Raw genomic sequence first — 15,341 nt, forward strand, 5'->3', positions numbered from 1 at the left:
ATATCTCTTCTTTATCACCCATCTTCTGGAATTGGACAATTATGTCTCTGGGTTTCTTTTCTCCATTTCCATGTTGGACCCTTCCAATTGTAAAGACCTCTTCCAGATTCACCTGTTCTGTTTCTGGTCTATTCTTTATGGAGTTTAGGATTTTACAGACAACGTCTCTCACTTCCTCTCCCTTTAGGGACTCCGGAACACCTTTTACCCTAAGGTTCTTCCTCCTCTCCCTGTTTTCCTGTACTTCCATCCTATAATGCAGTCTTTTTTGCTCTTTCCTAATATCTTTTGTCCTTTTTTCTAAACCAGAGATAAATTGGGAGTGGTTTTTAATTCTTTCCTCGGTCTCCTCCATCCGCAATAACATTTGGCCTAGATCACTCTGTATGATTGTCAGTTCTTGTTTTATTGTTTTTTCTAGGCTTTTAAACATATCTGCCATCTCTTTCTTATTTGGTACTTGTAGTCCACTTTCCAATTCTTTCCTCTCCACATTCTCTGCTACTTGTTGGCTATTATGCTTTATTCCCAGGGAGAGTCTAGGGCTAGCTTCTAAACTCATTTCCAACTCACTTTTATCGCCAATACCTTGAGATCTTTCTGGTGTCACATTTCCTTGAGACGTATATTTTTTTTTATTGTACCTACTTGGGACCCCTTTAGCCTACTACTTTTAACATTTTTATTCTTCATCACTTCTGTGTGCCTTATTCAATTAAATACAGGAACCACATTGAGTTAGCATCTAGCGACCAGGTATTCAGGTTTCAACACACACTTTTTCTTCTTTTTTTTTTTTCCCACTTTCCCACTATATTCTCCCTCTTCTTCTAGGGCTGCTAGTTCTTCTTTCATTCATTCCATCTTCCCCTTCAATATTCATACAGTCACTTGTTTAATCACTATTGGTTAGGCCGTGCTGCTCACACTCACCCTCTAGTTGCTTCTCTTCTGATGAGCCAGCCTCGAGCCTCCAATTGCGAGCTTCTGCTTCTGCCTCCCGTTGCTCTCTTCAGGGGGACTCCTCTGGGTCTTCTCCTCCAGATCCTACTCCCCTGTGCACAGACTCCACACACAGGGGGAGCAGGTCATCCATCCACTTATATGCCGCGGAGGGGAGCGAGCCGGCGTCTCCACTCTCACTTCGGATGCCGGCCGGCTTTCTCCCCTTCCCAGTAATGCTCTGCGGTTTCCCACGTGGCCACTCCTTGTCTCTCCACTCTCCCAGCAGCCCCGTATGTCAGTCTGGGATTCCTTCAGCGGCCCGCAGCCACAACACACCGCACCCGCTCCGGACCCGACTCCCGTGGGTAAGTCCCTGGATCACTCCTCTACAGGCATCTGGAGCGGTGTAGATGTCTCGGAGAGCACCCGCTCCGTGCTCTCCTACACCATGTCTAGGCTCCGCCCCCAGCCGCAATCAGCTGCCGGCTGTAACTGCTTAACAGGTGTTAGCTGGAGTTTAGCTTTAACCCTACCCTCTCCCCAGATTGATAATGCTGCTCTCCAAGAGTGGCTCCGGGGCACATGGTACTGATGGCACGATTTTTCAAATGACAGTTAATTTGTGTCAATGTCACTATCTTTGTCCATCACTGGAAACTTGGCGGCTGTGCCCACGGCCAGATTGGCATCCCTGTGCTCTAGGGACCCGGGGTTCTGTACCTGTCGCTGTGGCTGGAGCCTCTCCATCTCCAGCTCGTGCCGATGATCAGCTTCCCTCTGCACCGCCTCTCTCTCAGCCCGGCGTTCCGCAGTTTCTCTGTTAGCCACTGGTTGGCCTTCCGCCACCTCTCTGTCAGCCTGGCGTTCCACAGCCTCTCTGTCAGCCTGGCATTCCGCAGCCTCTCTGTCAGCCTGGCATTCCGCAGCCTCTCTGTCAGCCTGGCATTCCGCAGCCTCTCTGTCAGCCTGGCGTTCAATGAACCGCAGGTATGCCTCAGGATCTGTCTCCTGGATGCGTTTCAGGGCTTCCTGCCTCTGAGGAGAGTCTCTGCTGGTTACAGGCACTCCGGTGCTGGCCCACCCGGGCAGTGGTGTGATAACATTCGGTGATCCTCCAGTGTCAGTCTCTATGCCCATCCTGCGAGGCCATCTCTGAGCCACTGGGATCATAGGTAGGGGGAACCCCGTCATGGTCAAGTTCCCCCGGGTTCTGCTCTGCTCAGATATCATACTCCAGTAGGTCCCAAATCAAATCTTCACGATTTTTGCTACCGACGTCCATTCCTCGTGAGGTACATTCAGCACTCAAATCACTTTTGGTCATTTTCTTGTATTCTGCTGCACCAGGCATAACTGCAAGCAAGATAGAATAGAAAGTAGAAAAAGGAAGGAGCTGTTGCTATATGTCTCTCTCTCTCTCTCTCTCTCTCTCTCTCTCTCTCTCTCTCTCTCTCTCTCTATATATATATAAATTATGCACTGCTTGTTTCTAAGGACTGTGTCCACAAAGGTTACAATCCTTCAGTGTAGAGCTAATTCCTAACACTGCACTGAAGCTCTTAATGCAACTATCCCACGTACGCTGCCAACCAATATGTGACGGGTGCGGCGTCAGACCCCTGACCTTCTCACCAAACTCGTGACCGAAGGACTAGCCAATCTAACACCGCGATGTAACGTGCGTAACAATGCCACGCCCAGCTGCACACCGATTTTCCAGCTAATTGGACCACAATAAACGTACCTGCAGCCTGGGAGCATTTGTTACAGGGTCAGGTTAATTATGCAATTAACCCTTCACACTGCCACCACCTCATTTTTGTATCTTCTTACAACAGCAAGCCAATTACCTTATTTGGGTAGAGGATTGTTAGGCAGGGGCTCAGCATCATACACTGATTGCATTCCTGAGGGAGGGGGAATGAGGGGATAACATTAAGGATTCTTAACAAAATAAGGATCGTGTCTACCTCTGGTGGGCACGATTGTTACACCCCCCCCTCAGGTGGTTGCATAGTAGTTTAAGAGAAATACCAAAATGCAGAAGTTTGGAGCAAAAAGAACCGAGAACCGTGCCTCGCCCTGTGTGCATGATTGTTACATCACCCATGGAGATTTTTATGTACTGCAGTTTCACACCATTCCACGAGAGTGCACAATTTTAAAGCGTGACATGTTGGGTATGTATCTGCTCGCCGTAGCATCCTCTTACATATATTACAAAATAATTGGGGTATATATTGTTTTTTTTTAATCAAAGTATTTTTTTCAAAAAAATATATATTCATTTTTAAAAACTGCATTTCAATTTTGGTTTTCGGCCAAGTGCATTTTGAATTTTCAGTTTGGGCACCCGAATTTCAGTGCATCACTAATTTTTTGTATTTTATTCATTGATTTTTTTTTTGCCGCTGCAGCAGCACTAAAAATATTTACAGCATAATTTGCATCGCAGGTGTTCCTCCTTCTGTGTCAGCAGTAGTTCCCTTTTTTTTTTTTTTTGGCTTTCTGAATTTTTTTACATTTTACTTTCATTTTTTGCAGCAGCATTAACAAAATTTTCCATAATTGCTGTACCCCATATTTTCTTTATTAAAAACAAATAATGAGCCAGGCTCATACTAGTTCGCCTTCCACGGCAGCTGCCAAAGTGGCCTATTGCACAGGCTCCTTGTCCGCAGCAGCTCATTCTGTAGCCCTACCATCATACACGGAGGAGTCACCTAAATTATTTGATCATAGTGTCATTTACATGCTGCTGGAGGATGCACAGTAATTTGAATGCTCTGATGTTGGTTCCCAGGTTGAGGAAGGGAGTGACGTGAGCCTAGAGAGATGGGGTGCCAAGGACAGACAAGAAATTGGCAGTCATGTTCCCCCAGCCGCATCATACTGCCAAGTTGGCTCCAGTGACGAGAAGGGAGGGGATGAAGAGCTCACTGCCTGTATTTGGGTGCCTGAGTGAACAGAGGAAAGTGAGGAGGCACAACTCCAACAAGACAAGATGTCCTCCAAGGGCAGGCATAAGGGCAGCCACCCTATTGCATCAGACGACAGAGCTCCACAGGTGCAGGGAGATGCTGACTTCCAAAATTTCATTGGTGTGGGCTTTTTTTCAACATGTGCAGCAGTCCACAGCACTGCTGTTTGCAGTCTGTGTCTTAAGCGGATCAAGCGTGGCCAAAACACCAACCGCTTGGGCTCCACTTGCTTGACAAGACATATGACGACCTGCCATGCAGCCCATTGGCAACAGCACCTGAAATACCCACATCATAAAAAAGTGCAGAATTCTCCTTGCTCCTCATCTGGGATCTCTTCCCCTACTATACCTCAAGTCTCAACAGCCTCCACTGAGTGGGATGATGGTATAGCAATGGGTTCCACAGGTCCTTGCACCCTATCTGCTAGCAGTACACTACCTGTTGATTTCACCAGGCATACACTTTACTACCTTATTTTCTGAACCATAAAAAAAAAAAAAAAAAAAAAATACTGTCCCAACCATCCATGTGCTCAGCATCTAAATGCTAGCTTGGCTAAATTGCTAGTGTTGGAACTGCTGCCTTTCCATGTGGTAGACTCTGCAACCTCTTGTGAATTTGCGGAATGTGCTGTACCACAGTGGCAGGTTTTAAAAAGAAATTTCCATCATGTGGTTTTGCCTTGTTGGACAGGGCGGTGAGCAGTTTCCTTCACGTTGCCCTGGGTAACTCTGCTGGCAGCTGGGAAGGATGCAGGACAAGGTTTAGTGCTGGAGCTTGTTCTGCCACCATGCCTCCAAAAAGCTGGTGGTGATCCTGCCACATCTGTCTGCTCCACCCCTCCTCTTCCTCTACGGACTCTTCTGCTGAATTGTCCTCTGAGCCAGCAGTGTTCCATAAGCATTCAAAGGGCTACGCAAGCAGTTAGGCTAAAAGATGCCATGCAGCGCTTGAGCTGGTCTGGCTAGGTAACAGGAGTCACACCCGGGCAGAGATTCCGTCAACTGTGCATGGGCAGGCTCAGCAGCTTGAGCAAAGAATGAATGTATGTGACAATGGCACCAACCTTTTCTCTGCCCTCCGACAGGGACACTTGACACATGTTCCATGCTTGGTATATGTGTTTCATGCTGAATTTGGTGGATCAGTGTTTCTTGAACAGGTACCCAGACTTACAAGATCTTCTGAGGCAGGCCAGAAAAGTATGCAGCCATTTCCAGTGGTCATACACAGCCAGTGTTCAGCTGGCTGACATTCAACTGGAATTCAATCTGCCCACCAACCGCCTCATTTGTGACATGCCCACCAGGTGAAACTCAACTCCGTGGCTGCACACACAGCAGAGGGCCATCAATGAGTACCTGTGTGAATGTGGCACAAGGGCAGGCTCAGGGGAGCTTGGTTTCTTTTTGCAATGCCAGTTTCTGCTGATAAAGGATGCATGCACTATCCTGTCACTATATGAGGAGGCCACAAGAATGCCACAGCAATGCATGCATCAGTGAGACTATCCCTCTAGTCTTCCTTCTGGAGCACACATTGTGTGGAGTCATGGACAGGGCACTTGAGGCAGACCAGCAGGAGGAGGAAGAGGAGGACTTCCTTTCCTCTCAAGGTCCCCTTTATGCAGGTACCATTCCTGGGGGGGGCCACAGAACAGACAGGAGGAAGAGGATTGTGGCAGCATGGAAGTAGAGGATAATATATGGCAGTCTTCAAGGGAGTAGTAAATAGCTGGGAGGTAGTTCCCGACAGTGTCATCCTCAGTGACCCAGAGGACTTGGAATCTCATGCCTCCTCAGCCTTGCACTGCATGTGCTCCCTGATTCCGCAAAACCTGCAAAAGGACCCGAAGATTCGTGGTATCAAGGAGAGGGATCATTACTGGTTGGCAACCCTTCTTGATCCATGTTACAACAGTAAAGTTGCAGAGCTCATCCTGTCCTCACAGAGAGAGCAGAGTATGAAACATCTTTAGGAAGCCTTGAAGAAAAATGTGTGTAACAACTTTCCAGACGCCGGGAGGTTACCATTTCCTGGACAATGTGTTTCTGAGGCTTCATTTGGTCAAAAGAAAAGCTGTAGAGAAGGCAGCCAGCTGACCAAGGCCATTAAGCATTTCTTAAACCTAACAGCCCTGCGTGCTGAGGACTAAAGCGCCCATCTGCATCATATAGTGCAGGATTATCTAGGGGCAAGAGCAGACTTGGAGACCGTTCCAACTGAGGAGTTACTGGGTCTTGAGGATGGATCACTGGCCAGAACGTGCATCTGTCCACAGACTCCGTTGACTGCCTGAAATTTATCAAAATAAATTAGTCCTGGATCAACAGCAGCTATCAAGCCACTGATGGTCATGTAACTGATTAAATTTGTTAGGGATCTGTGATGCCTTGAAGACTGTCTATGCTGCCTATCATATCCTTGAATCCTGATTATCCTAGCTTCCAACAATGTTTTTGGTTTAGGGCACCACAAACACACAAGGCCCAATTTTTCTGCACCTGCTTGACAGGTGCATGTAATTAAAAATGGTTAAAAATTAAAAACAAAAATTATAAAACATATAAACATCAGGGCCCACTCCTGTGCCCAGCAAGAGTAACTGTGAGGGGTTACAGTGTTCAGGCACCACCAACACCCAATTTTTCTGCATCTGTTTGACAGGTGCATCTAATTTCACTTGTTCACTTTAGTTTACTAATTTTTAACAGCAGGGCACATTGCTGTGTCCAGCAAGAGTAACTTTGAGGGGTTGCAGTGTTCAGGCACCACCAACACCCAAGGCCCATTTTTTTCTGCACCTGTTTGAGAGGTGCATGTAATTTAAATTTTTTTTCAAATTTTTTAAAAAAATTAAGAGTACGGACTATTCCATTCTTGCACTCACCAAGAGTAACTGTGAGGGGTTACAGTGTTCAGACACCACCAACACCCAAGGCCCAATTTGCATGTAATTTTAATTTTTAAGAGTAGTGCCAATTCCTGCGCTCATCATAGGTAACTGTAAGGGGTTACACCCAAGGCCCATTTTTTTCAACACATTGTGTGACAGATGCATAAGATTTAAATTTTTAGAGCAGGGTCCAATCCTACACTTGTCAAGAATAATTTTGGAGTTACGGTGTGAAGGCACCACCAACTGTTTGCCCTCCAAACACCCCACAATGCACCGCGCTCTCACAGTGCACAGTCCCCACGCCACATTATATAAGACAGAGGGGAGAATACTCTCCTCTAACCCCCTCTAAAATTATATATATATAAAATTAGGAAGGTTAGGGGGACCCCACAGTAAAAGATTTAAAAAAGAAAGTGCGTAGAGTTCCCCCTAAGAGCCCTACCAAGCTAATTAGGCCTGGTAGGACTTTTAAGGGTAAACCCCCACCTCCAGAAAATTGGGGGGGGGGAAAATGTGCCCCCGAATGAGCACCCCCTGTCACGATCACACGGTCGTCGCCACCAACATGCGACAATCGCACGACCGCGACTAACAGTAATACGTCACGCCCACGGCGTCAGACCGCAGACCTTCTCACCAAACTCGTGACCAAAGGACCGGCCGATCTAAAACCGCAGTGTGACGCACGTAACAAGGCCCCACCTAGCTGCACCCTGCACAGCGATTGTCCAGCTAATGGGCTACAATCAGTGCCTGCAGCCTGAATGCGCTTGTTACTGGGTTGGGTTAATTACGCAACTAACCCTTCTACTGCCACCACCGTCTTTGGTACAGAGAAGACGGACTCTGTCAGAAATACACTATAATGATTGAAAGTCACCTGTCCAATATGGTCAATTGGGCAGGGAGTAAACAAACACAGTAGCGTCTCTTCAAAAGGCAGGAATTTGTGAAATGCAGGTAAGCGCTTAAAACAGTTTAACACTTTCAGAAAGAAAGATTTATTACTAAAAGAGTCAAACAGGTGCAATAAAATATTTACAAAGAGATGTCACAAAAATATATATATGTATATAAAGACACAGCAGAGATAATAGGAAGAAGATTACAGGGTTAAGTTACTTGCCCTTAGCCTGGGTTTGCAGATCCAAGTTGCAGAGCAGGATGATTCTTTATCTCCTCCTTCGATGTTAGCTGGGAGATCTGTATGTACAAAACTAGCTTGTCTCTTCTTAAAAGTCCCTCTCAAAGGGAGGGGGGCTCTGACTACATGTTTTGGGAGTGGTCAGTGGGAAACTCTGAATTAAACTAACAGCTTCATACCCCATGATATGAAATATACAGTTGACCTGAGGAATGTTCAATTCTCTTTCAAGTCCGGGAGAGCAGCTATTTTATCTTGATTACGATGGGGGAGAAAGTACACTTTCACAGAGGGCTAGCACCAAACTGGCGATGCTTACCCTGGGCTGACCCACACCATCTGTCAGGAGATAACGTTTGCCTCTCAGGACTGGGGGGGGGGGGGGTAGGGAATGAGGGCTGAGGAATACTTCCACTAAAAGAAAAGGAAAAGGGAAGCTCCGCGTCCAACTCCGATGAGCTAGTTTGCTACACCCCCCCACCTCCTTGTGGCTTACCGGGCTATGCGCCCCTGGCATGGGGATGGTGTCCCCATGCCAAAAGGGACAATGGCCTCTTCCCCACAACCCTTGCCCGATGGTTTTGGGGTTCTGTGGGCAGAGGGGGGTCATTAGCATTAGGGTACCCCTTTAAAAAAGGGCACCCTGGTGCTGCCCCCCTCCTTTTGTGAATGAGTAAGGGGTACTTGTACCCCCTACCCATTCACTAAAGTGTTAAATTTGGAAAAAAATAAACACACCAGACTTTTGAAAAATTCCTTTATTGAACAAACAACAGTTTTTGACAAGTCCTTTATTACAAAAAAAAAAAAAAAAGCCCAAAAAAATGTTTCTTTCATTGCAATCCATCGTCACTCACAGCATCCAGCATTGTCACGATAAAGCCAACTTGCTGAAATTAAAAAAAAAAAGCACGCCCGCCGATCCGTCCGCACTCGCCACAATCTGACATTTGCGGGTCAGATGTAAACAACTGGGCAGAGCTAGCGGTGATGTCACCGCTAGCTCTGCCCAATTGCTTACATCTGACCAGCAACTGTCAAAACTGTCATCAACAATTGGACGGAGCTAGCGGTGATGTTACTGCAGCAGGTTCTATATATTGTACAGATGTGCAACTTTGCAGGTAGTTTAACGGGACCCCCCCAGGCACGATATATAAAGAGATTTTTCTTTAACTTTAAGCAATTAAAAATGACTGCCCCTTTAAAAATGATACTTTTAGAATTTTTTTTTTCATAGATTCATGTCCCTCAGGACAGTACCCGAGTCCCCATACCCCTTTTATGGCCAATAACTTGCATATAAGCCTTCACAATGGGCACTTTTGCATTTACAAGTTTGAGTCCCATAGACTTGCATTGAGTTCAAAGTTCGTGATCAAACTATCGTTCTGTTCACGGTCGAACATTTGAACCGAACGGGAGTGTTCGGCCCATCACTAGTGATGTATATATACACAAACATATACACACACAACCAAGGAAGGAAAACTGGTGAAACAGCAGCCAAGGCTCACTGATACACATGGGTAGTGAAGGCTAGCCTGTGTAGTCTGATCCAATACAAGAGCTACTGTAGCTAAAGTTGCTGAAAAAGTTCATGCTGGCTCTTTTAGAAAAGTGTTTTAGAACACACATTGCATTACAGCATCACAGTTTGTTGCGTATGATGCTGCGAAGCCACAGACCAGTTAGGGTGCCCATGCTGACCCATGTCCACAGCCAAAAGGAGCATGTGAGCATCAGAACCCGACCACGGAGCAATGGAAGGAGGAGGTTTGGTTTGATAAACAATCTTTTCTTTTACATCATGTGAATGGGCAAGTGCATGTGTTTCGCTTACCTGGGGCAGAGATGGCATCAGGTTGCATTATGGGAAGCTGGCAGAGGCAGTGTGATGCTTTGGGCAATGTTCTGCTGGGAAACCTTGGGTTCTGCCATTCATGTGGATGTTAATTTGGAGTCCATGCCTTGAGGTGGACCTACTCAATATTAGGTGGGTGGTCAAAATGTTATGGTTGACCAGTGTGTGATACGTATATCTCTCAAAAACAGCATAGTTCTTATTGTCAACATTTTGATGACGCTTAGTCCACCTTTTCTCAAGAGATATATATATATATATATATATATATATATATATATATACACACACACATATATACATACATACATACATACATACACAGTTGTGTTCAAAATAATAGCAGTCAGACATCACTAACCTGATCAATCACCGTTTTTGGTAGAAATGATATTTCTACATGGCAAATAATTTACTAGCAGGTGTAGTAGAGTTATAGAAATCCAACAGACACAACAGTCATGACATGCATGCTGCTGATTCTGTGTAATTGAATCACTAATTGAAAGGGGCATGTTCAAAATAATAGCAGGGTGGAGTTCTATTAGTGAAGTCATTCATTCTTTGAAAAACAGGTGGCAATTATTGCCCTTATTTAAGAAAGGAAGGCAGCAAATGTTGTACATGCTGGTTACAGTGCATTTCTCTCTGAAATTCTGAGGAAAATGGGGCGTTCCAGACATTGTTCAGAAGAACAGCGTACCTTGATTAAAAAGTTGATTGGAGAGGGGAAAACATATAAAGATGTGCAGAAAATGATAGGCTGCTCAGCTAAAATGATCGCAAATGCTTTAAAATGGCAAACAAAACCTGAAAGATGTGGAAGAAAGCTAAAAACTACCATTCGAATGGATAGAAGAATAGCCAAAATGGCAAGGACTCAGCCAACAATCAGCTCCAGGAAGATCAAAGAAGGTCTAAAGTTACCTGTGAGTACTGTTACAATTAGAAGACGCCTATGTGAAGCCAAGCTATCTGCAAGAAGCCCCCGCAAAGTCCCACTGTTGAAAAAAAGACGTGCTGAAGAGGTTACAATTTGCCAAAGAGCACATTGACTGGCCTAAAGAGAAATGGCGCAACATTTTGTGGACTGATGAAAGTAAGATTGTTCTTTTTCGGTCTAGTGGCCGGGGACAGTTTGTCAGACGACCCCCAAACACTGAATTCAAGCCACAGTACACTGTGAAGACAGTGAAGCATGGTTGCGCAAGCATCATGATATGGGGATGTTTCTCATACTACGGTGTTGGGCCTATTTATCACATACCAGGGATCATGGATCAGTTTGAATACATCAGAATACTTGAAGAGGTCATGCTGCCTTATGCCAAAGAGGAAATGCCCTTGAAATGGGTGTTCCAACAAGACAACGACCCCAAACACACCAGTAAACGTGCAACATCTTGGTTCCAGACCAACAAGATTGACGTTATGGAGTGGCCAGCCCAATCCCCGGATCTTAATCCAATAGAAAACTTGTGGGGTGACATCAAAAATGCAGTTTGAGGCAAAACCAAGAAATAGAAGAACAACTGTGGAATGTAGTCCAATCATCCTGGGCTGGAATACCTGTTCACAGGTGCCAGAAGTTGGTTGACTCCATGCAACACAGATGTACAGCAGTTCTCAGAAACAGTGCTTATACAACTAAATACAGTTGTGACCAAAATTATTCAACCCCCACTGAAATTGAGTGTTTTGGCCAGTTTGACATTGCTTTTGATCATTCAGTCATCTTGCTTACATTTACATTAAAGAGGCACTTGTAGGTCAGACAAATATAACATAACAGTTATAATGAAATAACCACAAATGTCTTTTCTGTGCTCACAGCATTATCAGTTTTATTCAACCCCCAAGTGACATTCAATCTTAGTACTTAGTACAGCATCCTTTTACAGTTATAACAGCTTTTAAACGTGAAGCATAGCTTGACACAAGTGTCTTGCAGCGATCTACGGGTATCTTCGCCCATTCTTCATGGGCAAAGGCCTCCAGTTCAGTCACATTCTTAGGCTTGCGCACTGCAACTGCTTTCTTTAAGTCCCACCAGAGGTTCTCAATCGGATTTAAGTCTGGTGACTGCGATGGCCACTCCAAAATGTTCCAGCCTTTCCTCTGCAACCATGCTCTAGTGGACTTGGAGGTATGCTTGGGATCATTGTCCTGTTGAAAGGTCCAACGTCTCCCAAGCCTCAGGTGTGTGACGGACTGCATCACGTTTCCATCCAATATCTCCTGGTACTGAAGAGAATTCATGGTACCTTGCACACGCTGAAGCTTCCCTGTACCTGCAGAAGCAAAACAGCCCCAAAGCATGATTGACCCTCCACCATGCTTCACAGTAGGCAAGGTGTTCTTTTCATCATAGGCCTTGTTCTTCCTCCTCCAAACATAGCGTTGATCCATGGGCCCAAACAGTTCTAATTTTGTTTCATCAGTCCACAGAACACTATCCCACAACTTTTGTGGTTTGTCCACATGGCTTTTGGCATACTGCAGTCGACTCTTCTTATTCTTTGGAGACAGCAAGGGGGTACGCCTGGGAGTTCTGGCACGGAGGCCTTCATTACGCAGTGTGCGTCTTATTGTCTGGGCTGAAACTTCTGTACCCACATCTGACAAATCTTTTCTCAGTTCCTCAGCAGTCACACGGGGACTTCTCTCCACTCTACGCTTCAGGTAGCGCACAGCAGTCGAAGTCAGCATCTTCTTTCTGCCACGACCAGGTAGCGTTTCAACAGTGCCCTTTGCCTTGAATTTGCGAATGATGCTTCCTAAGGTGTCTCTTGGTATGTTTAACATCTTTGCAATCTTCTTATAGCCATTGCCCTTCCTGTGAAGAGAAATCACCTCTTCTCTTGTCTTCCTGGACCATTCTCTTGCCTTCACCATGTTTGTAACCACACCAGTAAATGTCTAGAAGGAGCTGAGTATCACAGTCATTTTAAAGCTGCCTAATTGGTGCTTATTATGCTTGATTGCTGCTCGGTGACATCCACAGGTGTTTTCAATACCTGATGGAAAGCACCTGTATGAACCTCTGTTCTTCAGAGTGGTAGTCTTTAAGGGGTTGAATAATTGTGGCAATGAAGAAACCACATAAGAACCATTTACTACTGTATTACATAAACAATTGATGTCATTTTAGTTGCATTTGGGTAGTTACAACGTCCTTGTAGGATTTGATTCTGAATACAATTCCAAATGTACACTATAGTCCCTAAACCCCTTTACAGCATTGGGGGTTGAATAATTTTGGTCACAACTGTATTAAGTGATTCAAAGGAAAGCAAAATTTTCAAACATTTTTCAGTTTATATAGTGAATGTTTGAATTTGTAAAAAGAAATACAAACACTGCTATTTTTTTGAACAGTCTAATATTCACTTTTCTTCAATTTCTTTAGAGGAACAACACAAATTTGATATATTTTTCTTCATGTTTTGATTTGGAATAGAATGTGTAGTATTCCTAATGCATTTGTGTGTATGGAAATAAAAGCTATTAGAAGGATTTTGAGCTTTATTCACTTTTTTCAACACGCTGCTATTATTTTAAACACAACTGTGTGTATGTGTATATATATATATATATATATATATATAAAAAATAAAATCTCATCTTATTTATAAAATTAAACAATTACTTTATGAACAGCCTTTGGTCATTTAGTACAGCCTTGAGGCACCCCATTCTAAAATGTAAAAATCTATTATAGTTTTATATAACGTAGCAACACACATACACGTAGGACACCCAATGTTAGAAGTGATTTATTCTTCCAAAGCAAGTACCCTTTTTACACACTAGTATTGACTAGTATTCCAGTGTTTCTCTTCTCCTGTAGTTTTTCTCCATCACTGAGCAAATGTGACCCCGCCAATGATGGAGAGGGGCAGGGGAGAGTTAAACAAGGATGCTGTGCAGGCAACTGACATCCTCCTTATCAACTGATGGCGTCATTGGTTGTCAGGACACCAGCGGCTAGAAGGTTGTAATTGTACACAATGAAAAGCTGTGGCTTTGTGTAACTAAAAGGCTGGCTTGTTCCACCCTCTGGCTTGTATATAAGTTTTGGACAATTTTGAAATATTTTGCCAAGGCACCCCTGAAGAAACCTCAAGGCACACCAGTGTGCCTGGGCACCCTGGTTAAAAAAGGCTGATTTAGTAAATCAACCCCAATGTATTAAATAAAAAAAAAAAAACAAAAAACAGTGGAAAGGGGACATACACAACAGAATGCAGTTTAGTTAGACTAACCTCTAGCTCTCTTTTGAAAAATCTTCCATATTAACCTCTTCCGCACCACACTATAACAGAAATACTGCTACAGAGTGGCATGGCTGCGCAAAATCACATATATATATGTACTTTTGCAGTTCCGGGTAGGGGGCGTTCATGCGCCACCTTTCGCAGCAATTGCCGACGGGGGAGAGACCTGTGTATAAACAACACAGATCTGCCCGGTCAGCTCCTGCACACTGCTTTGTATTGCTCTGCATAGCAGAGCAATACAAAGCAGTGTGCTTACAATGTAAAGCACACACACAGCACACAGTTAACCCTTTGACCACACCAGATGTTAACCCCTTCCTGCCCAATGCCATTAATACAGTGTCAGTGCTTTTTATTAGCACTGATCACTATTGGTGTCACTAGGAATGTCAGTGACACCAAGTCAGCTCCGCCAGTGTCAGAATGCCCACCACAGTCCTGCAGTCCCGCTGTAAGTCACTGATGGCCATCATTACTAGTAAAAAATATTTTTAAAAATCCAGTATATATACCGCCATTTGTAAATGCTATAACTTTCACATAAACCAATTAATTTACACGTATTTGGATTTTTTTTTTCTTTTTTAGCAAAGACATGTAGCAGAATACATTTTGGCCTAAATTTATGACAAAATTTGATTTTACATATTTTTTTACTGGACATGTTTAATAGCAAAAAGTCAAAAATATAGTTTTTTTTTCAAAACTGTCGATCTTTTTTTGTTTATAGCGCAAAAATTTAAAAATGCACAGGTGATCAAATACCACCAAAAGTAAGCTCTATTTGTGGGAAAAAAGGACATAAATTTCATTTGGGTGCAGCATTGCATGACCGTGGAATTGTCAGTTAAAATAACACAGCACCATATCGCAAAAATTGCCTGGTCAGGAAGGGGGGTAAATCCTCTGGGGGGCAAGTGGTTAAAGCACTTTAGCTGCTGATTGCACCTGCAATTTCTCTGCTGTCAGAATACACTGATCACTGCAGCTGCCAATCGAAAAAAAAAATTCCAGCATGCTGACAGGAGTTGATCAAACTGACTTTGTTCAAGAGTGAACATCCACACACTGACTGAAATTCTGCTGGTACCAGCAGAAGAATTTTGTAAGGGCAACTTAAATTTGCACCCAGATGTTGATGGCATTTGCCATTACAAGTACCCAGCCCTTCAGTTTTACTACCTCCATTGTTTTGTTTTTTTATAGAGGCTGCCATGTTCTG

Source organism: Staurois parvus, unplaced genomic scaffold (genome assembly GCF_062004578.1).
Source record: "Staurois parvus isolate SC_StPar_1 unplaced genomic scaffold, SC_StPar_1.0 ptg000017l, whole genome shotgun sequence".
Classification (NCBI taxonomy): domain Eukaryota; kingdom Metazoa; phylum Chordata; class Amphibia; order Anura; family Ranidae; genus Staurois; species Staurois parvus.